Source organism: Octodon degus, unplaced genomic scaffold, assembly GCF_000260255.1.
Source record: "Octodon degus isolate 3935 unplaced genomic scaffold, OctDeg1.0 scaffold00276, whole genome shotgun sequence".
NCBI lineage: Eukaryota > Metazoa > Chordata > Mammalia > Rodentia > Octodontidae > Octodon > Octodon degus.
The window spans coordinates 1,672,510-1,680,292 of record NW_004524852.1 but is presented as its reverse complement, the minus strand read 5'-3'; the positions used below and the strand labels follow the sequence as shown (position 1 = coordinate 1,680,292).

Sequence of the window (7,783 nt, the reverse complement as noted above, 5' to 3'; positions counted from 1 at the left end):
CACACACACACAATAAATAAGTGTAATAAATAAAAATAAATAAATAATTTAAAAAATAATAATAATAATAATTCCAAAGAACTAGCATTGCTAAAGTATTAAAATGTTTCCAAAATGGGTAGGTGTGGTGGCACATATCTGTCATCCCAGCACTTGGGGGGCCGAGGCAGGAAGATAACCACAAGTTTGAAGCCAGGCTAAACTACGTTGTGAATTGAGTTCAAACTCGTCACCATGAGTTAAGGCCAACCTGAACTATCCTGTGAGACCCTGTCTCAAAAGCCACACACCCACACACACACACAAAAGGGTAAGATTTGAATTGACAGAAGAGATTATACTTTTAGGAAGGAACAGAGGCTTAGAGATAGGAGTGAATGTGGTATTTCATTCATTCTAGTGGCGATAGGTTGAATTCAGAGAGTAACTGCATGCAGTGTATCTTTGCACTTACGTACATACCCAGCTACTCTTTATTTTTTATTTTAGATAGGATCTTTCCGGGAGGCCGAGGCAAGAGGATCACAAGTTTGAGCCCACTTAGTGAGACCCTGTCTCAAAATAAAAACAGGAAGCCAAAAATGTAATTCATCACAAAGACATATGTTCAGTTTCCAGTACTATGCAAAAATAACAAAGTTGGGGCTGGTGAGATGGCTCAGTGGTCTAAAGCACCTACTTAGAACAAGCTTAGCAAAGCATAGGGACCGTGGTTCAATCCCCCAGCACCACATGCCAGCCAGCCCTGCCCCCTGGTGGGCTGAGCTTGCGACACACACACACACACACACACACACACACACACACACACACACACAAATAAAAATAACAAAGACTAATCTCACCAAAATTATTTTAACATTTAAAAATAGGGAAACACTTTTTTTCAAACAGGATCTACTATGTAATACAGATTGATTTAAGATTTGTGGTGATCCTCAGCCTCCCCAGTGCTAGGGTTATAAGCATATGCAACCACACCAGGCTAGTTAGGAAAATAATTGAAGGTAGAGTGAATTAATAGTATAGAAAGCCTTAAGTGTCAATCAATAAGTATAAGCTTTCTTTTTTTTTTTTCTTAATAGATAATGAGTACTACCTATGAAAATTTTAAATTATAAATTCTTTGTAATTTTTTTTCAGTGCTAGAGATTGAACTCAGGACCTTGCACTTGCCAGGCAGCTGCTTAAGGTGCTGAGCTCCCTCTCCCCAGCACTCTTTGTAATTTCTTCATGAGATCATAGCTTATTTTATTGTCTTACTTTGTAAAATGTCACTGTAATCTAGGCTGGCCTTGAACTCACTGTGTAGCCCACACTGGCATTGAACTCAGGGTGATCCTTCACCTTTAGCCTCCTGAGAATAGAACCATCATTTGATAAGAAGACCTCTCTAAAAAAAAGAAAGATGTGGTGGTACCTATGATCCCAGCATTCTGGGAGCCAGTGGATTTGAAGTTCAACCCCAGCCTGGACAATTTAGTTTTTGTGGTGGTTTTTTTTTTTGGTTTTTTTTTTTTTTTGGCAGAACTGGGGATTGAACTCAGGCCCTTGCACTTGCCAGGGAAGTGCTTATTCCACTGAGCCATCTCCCTGGCCCCCTCTTTTTTTTTTGAAGTGCATGTTGTCAGTATGCAATGATTACATTCATCATGGGGAATTGGTGTATGTATACAATTTATCTTAATATTTTTGCTTTTCCATTCCCATTCCTCCCTTTCTCCTTCTTAGTTTTAAATGTAATTTGAAATGAAAATCAGAAATGGACATTGAAAAAAAAAAAAAAAAGAAATGGACATTGAAATAAGGTTTCAGAAGCAAAGCTTTAGAGTAAGGACTGCATATGCATTTCCTCAGGGCTTTATGTCTTCAGTGAGACTCTGCCTGCAGCTGTAACAACTGATAGAGGAAAAAATATCCAGAGGTAAAAAGAAAGAGAGATGTGGGAGATGTGATAGAAAATGTGAATGTGGCAAGTTGTAGAGATCAGCTAACAATTGCCTTAAGTATTCTCCAGTATATTTATGCCATGAACTTTCCTGCTTCTGATCTTGGCTGGATTATGAATGTCATTAAAGATGCGGTACCACATTTGATCCCATTGCAAGTGGAGTAGAAGTGTGTAGTTCTAGCAGTACATGGTTGGATCAGCATGATTTTTTGGTGTTTACCCTGAAACCTTTCTTGTTTTTGTTTTGTTTTGTTTGTTTGTTCTTGTATTTGGTACAGAGTCTCACAGCAGCTCGCACTCGCACTGGTAGTGATCCTCCTGTTTTCAGCCTCCCACGCCTGGGCTCAGTGGCCAGCTCAGCACACCCCGAGGCAGGGTTAGCATGCATGTTGTGCCAAGGATCAAACCCAGTCCCTGGCCTTGCCTAAGCTTAGTCCACTGAGCTATCTTGCTGGCCCCCCTGAAACCTTTCTTACATTTGAGATGAAGTCTTACTTTAGGCTGACCTTGAAGTAGATGTTTTGTCTTGCAGGGGCTATTTGGAAATGCTGGGAATTGAACCTCAGGCCTCACAACTGCTGGGCAAACCCTGTTGTTGAGGGAAATCTCCATCCTTAGTTCACTAGTCAGTAATGAGATCATGCCAGGTGTGGTGGCACACACCCATAATCCCAGCCCTCTGGAGACTGACGAAGAGTGACACAATTGAAAGCTATCCTGGGCTACTAGACCCGTCTCAAAAAAAAATCAAAAGTAATGAGATTATGAATAAGGTTTCTAGTAACATATTTTACTAATTACTAGTGGCACCTGAGAATATGGACTCCTAGGGGGCCCTAGTCTTAACAATCTCAGGAAATATGACTTCTAGGACTCAGCATTTTAAAAAACAATCCCAGGCTGGTGGGATGGCTCGGTGGTCTGGAGCACATACTTAGAGCAAGCTAAGCTAAGCGGGGCACAGGGACCGCGGTTTGGTCCCCCGGCGCCACACGCCACATGCTGGCCGGCCCTGCCCCCTGGTGAGCTGGGCTGGCCACACACACACACACACACACGCACACGCACACACGCACAAAATAAATAAATGTTTAAAAAGAAAAAATATTAAAAAAAAAAATCCCCAGGTGATTTTGTTGAATAATTTAGTTTATTAATGACTAACTGAAGGAATAGTTTGTCAGTATTAACTTTTATTAGAATCTTTGCCTTATATTCCAGTAATTCCTTGTTTTATGTACTTGTAGGCAGAATCTCAAATAGGTATAAACTCCTTCCTGACAGTCCTTGCTTTAATCCTCTCTAAAGTGCCTCTTCAGTGCTTTATGTCATCAGCAGGACTCTGCCTATAAGTATAACTAATAGAAAAAAAAAAATTACCCAGAGGTTAAAAGGAAAGAGAGGTGGAAAATAAATTACAAAACATAAATGTGGTAAGTTATAGAAAACAGCTGTTTGCCTCACACATGATCTCAGTGGCCTCCCCATCCCCCCCCCCCCCGTTAAGATTATAGGTATATATCCCTACACTCAACCCTTTCTTGCCTTTGGTTTTTTGAGACAGGATCTCACTATGTAGCCCAGGCTGGTCTCAGTCTCCTCTAAGTTCTAGGATTAGAAGTGTGTGCCTCCATACCTGTCTCCTCGTGACTTCTTCGTCTCTACTACTTCCTTCAGATTTTTCTAGTGGTGACAGTTGAAATCTAACCCCCTATAATCAGAAGTTGCCTGGATTCCCTGATTGTATGTACACAAATCCTTGTTTCCCTCAGTATCTTTGGTCAAAAGCTCAATTTGTGAAATCCAAAAAAAGTTAAATGTGTATTCAGAATACTGATTTTGTTTTCTTTATAACAAAGGTATTGTATATCTATGGGTGAGCTCTTCACCTATGGAGCCTTTATTTCTTTTACTCATAAATCTGAATGCCAAGATTCTAGATAAGTGCAAAACATTAATTTGTAGTGCTTATCTAAGTTTGAGATCAACAGCAGCTCCATTACTTCTTGCTTCTTCTTCGTACCGAAGGATGGGCTTTTTTTTTCTATTCTTTTCTTTTTTTCTTTCCCCAAAGGATGAACTTCGGTTGCAGGTTTTACTATGATCTCTAGCTGCCTTACTTGTCCAGGGATTTGTATTTTGGAATAAAGAAACTACTTTCCTAAATGGCCTTCATGTATTTTTCACTCAACTATGCTCTGAACTCTTCAGTAGCCAACATTTTCCTTTCTTCTGAAAGCTTCCTGCTTTGGACTTGAGAATCTGGCAATCTTCAAGTTTTATCTGTAATTTCCTAAAATACATTTCTTAGCTCCCTACTAGAATTGGCTCATAATTAAAGTGCAAAGTGCTCAGTTTCTACATGTGTTAATAATATTAGGGTTTACGGGGCCAAGGATATATAGCACAGCACCTCCCTGGTAAGCACAAGTTTGATTCCCAGTACCAAAAAGAAGTGAATAACGTTAGGGCTCCAAACACTTGTTTGTTCATAATAAAAGATACCATCTTAGCCAGCCAAATAGCTCAGCGGATTAAAGCACCTGCAAGGGGGTGGGGGGGTCAAGACAGCAATTAAGACTGGGCCCTGGGTGTGGTGGCCCACACCTGTAATCCCAGCTCTTGGGAGGCTGTACAGGTGGATCACTACGAGTCCAATCTAGTAGTGAGACCCTGCACATTCTGTAGACCCTTCCCAAAAATACAAAAAAAAAAAAAAAAAAAGATACCATCTAGCCCGGAAACATGTTCACATTATATTAGCCCTTCCAAGGAATTAGCAAGAGATACACATCTCCTTTATATTTTCTATTATTCATTTCTTGTTTCATATTATGAGAGGTCATTTTCAGTTTTTACTTTGTTTGCAAAAGTGAAGATCAGAATGTTACAAACAACTCTTTACCCAAATCACTTTGATGACTAAGTGCATCCAAAGGAGTTGTCATCCAGAATCTTATCACAGTATCAAAAAATATATAATTCAATAGAATCATATACCCTTCACAACATCTAGGTAATAAGACTTAATTTTTCTTGTTTTTCTTGTTTGTTTGTTTGAGAGTGTCTGGCTATATAGTTCAGACGAATCTTGAATGCAGTATGTAGCCCATACTGGTCTCAGACTCTCTCCTTCTGTGTGAGCCTTCTTGGGTAGTGGGAGTACCATGCCCAGCTGTCAGCTGTATGTGCCTAATTTTAAACTTTCACCTTTAACCAGATGCAGTGATTCAAATTCAAAACTGTAATCCCAGTTACTAGGAAGACTGAGACAAAAGGATACCACATTCCAGCCTAGCATGGGCAGCACAGTGAGACCTTATCTCAAAATAATAAGTGCTTGAGATACAGCTTGGTGGTAAAGCACTTTCCTCGGTGACACAAGGCCCTAGGTTCAATCACCAGTATGACAAAAATATAATAATAAAATTACTACTCTTGGGCCACGGAGATAGCTCAGCAGCATTAACTACCTGCCTTGCAAGCACAAGGTCCCGAGTTTGATCCCCAGTACCACAAAAAGAAAAAGTTACTATTCTAAAACTTCCATTTGACCTTAACTCATTTGTCTTTGATACCTTTTTTTCAGGGCTGACAAGATAGCTCAGCAGACTAAGCGCCTGCTTAGGCAAGTGCAGGGACTGGGGTTCGATCCCTGGCACCACTTGCTGGTCTGGCCCTGCTCCCAGGTGTGCCGAGCCAGCCAGCTACCAAGACTGGGCTTGACTGGGCTTAGTGGTGCTTGCCTGTAATCCCAGCACTGAGGAGGCTGAAAACAGGAGGGTCACTACAAGTCCGAGCTGTGTAATGAAACCCTGTACCAAATACATTTTTTTTAAAAAAAAGCTCTTTTTCATTTTTAGTAAACTACAGTAAATCAGCTTTGCTTTATTTGCAAAGGAGCTTTGTTTGATCTTTATGGAAAATAGTATTTTTCTATTTGGACTTTACTTATTTTATATAGTTTAACCTATTCTAGGTCACTGAATTATGAAATTATAGTCACTGTACTAATGTGTTACAGATTTCTTCAGATATTGGCTAAAGAATCTGGATTATCACTTTTGTCATAATCATAGATGTGGTACATACAACCATAATGGAAGTCTTTATTCACTTTCCTAGATATGAAATGTTACTCAAGTTGTCATGGAATAAAATTTTACAAAACATGTTTTTTGTTTTGTTTTTCATTTTTATTTTGCAGGTTGAATCCAGGTATTACTCAGCAATAGGCTTTCTCAAGGCTGATCCTTGAATTTAGGATCCTACTGCCTCAAACTCCCAGGGTGTTCATTGTGGGTGTTTTTTATGTATTACAGAAGCAAAACGTAGTTCATTTTACTGGAAGATAGAAATAAAAAGAGAAGACCTTGGAGTAGACCTTATACCATCTGCTTTATTTATACTAACTTAGTATTAATATAGAACATGGTTTTGTGGATAATGTAAATCTTTGATGCTACATATTAAAATTAAGCGTAATGTAGCTGATTAAATATGTATAACATAATTATCCTCTTTGTTTGTTGGTGTTGTTTTGTCTTTTTGAGATGGTCTTGCTATGTAGTTCAGACTGGCCTTCGGCTCACTTTGTAGCCCAGGTTGGTTTTGAACTTGCTATGATCCTTCTACCTTAGCTTCTGAGGAGTGCTGAGATTACAGAGTGCTGGGATTGCAGGTGTACACCATGATACCCAGCTTTTTGTTTGTCTATTTTGTTTTTTGAGATAGGGGTTTGCCATATAGTTCAGAGTGGTCTTGAATTCTCAGTATATCCCAGGCTGACCTCAAACCCACAGTGATTCTCCTGCCTCAGTTTCCTAAGTGCTAGTCACAGACTTGTGCCATCACACCTGGCTGCTATATTATGTTGTGGTACTGGGACTTGAACCCAGGCTTCCTGAATTCTAAGCAAGTGTTCTTCTACTGAGCTACATCCTCAGCCCTGTGCTGTTTTCTGCCTGCTTCTCATTGGTCTGTATTGCTGCTCTTCATTTATGTGTGGGAGTGCGTGTGTGTGCACGTGCTTTTGCTGGGGATTGAACCCAGAACCTCATGCCTATCACTGAGCTATGCTCCCAGCCCTTCTACATAATCTTTTATTTTATATTATTTTATTTTATTTTGTGGAACCGGAGATTGAACTCAGGCTCTTGCACTTGCCAGGCAAGCACTTATTCTACTGAGCCATCTTCTCAGTCTCTACGTAATCTTTTAATACTGGTAGGGAGCTTAGAAATATCCAGTTCAACCCCTCTTTTTTCTAAGTCAAGACTTTGATACTCAAATTACTAAAATGATTTTCCTACAGTGAAACTTTTCATTTTGCAAGAAATTATTATTTAAGGTGATACAGATTTGAGGTTTTTAAGGGTTGTTTTTTTTTTCTTTAAATTTTTTTTGTTTTGTTTTGTTTTGGCGGAACCGGGATTGAACTCAGGCCCTTGCGCTTGCTTGGGAAACACTTATTCTACTGAAAAATATGGAATGCTTCACAAATTTGTGTATCATCCTTGTACAGGGGCTGTGCTAATCTTCTCTGTATTGTTCCAATTTTAGGATATGTGCTGCCAAAGCAAGCACTCTTTAACTTTGAATTAAAACTTTTTTTTTATTTTTTATTTATTTATGTTTTTTAGGGAAGGGTCTACAGAGTGTTCAGGGTCTCATTCCTAGATTGGATTTTTAGTGATCCACCTGTTTACTGCCTCCCAAGAGCTGGGATTACAGGTGCACACGTCCATGCCCAGTCAATTGCCTTCTCAGCATGCTCCAGGGGTGGGACCAGCATAGCAGGCCCAGGAAAAGTTGAGGGTTTTTTTTTTTTTT

General features: G+C 39.6%; 1 protein-coding gene and 1 non-coding gene across 4 annotated transcripts in view; one reads left to right on the top strand and one right to left on the bottom strand.

Annotated features, from left to right (window-relative positions):
• Acin1 (apoptotic chromatin condensation inducer 1) overlaps positions 1-7,783 on the top strand; it is a 46,168-nt gene that overhangs the window by 10,645 nt on the left and 27,740 nt on the right. The window lies entirely within an intron of this gene.
• On the bottom strand, positions 7,431-7,537 carry LOC111814169. Its single transcript, XR_002819216.1, has one exon. It is a non-coding gene; the product is annotated as a U6 spliceosomal RNA (small nuclear RNA).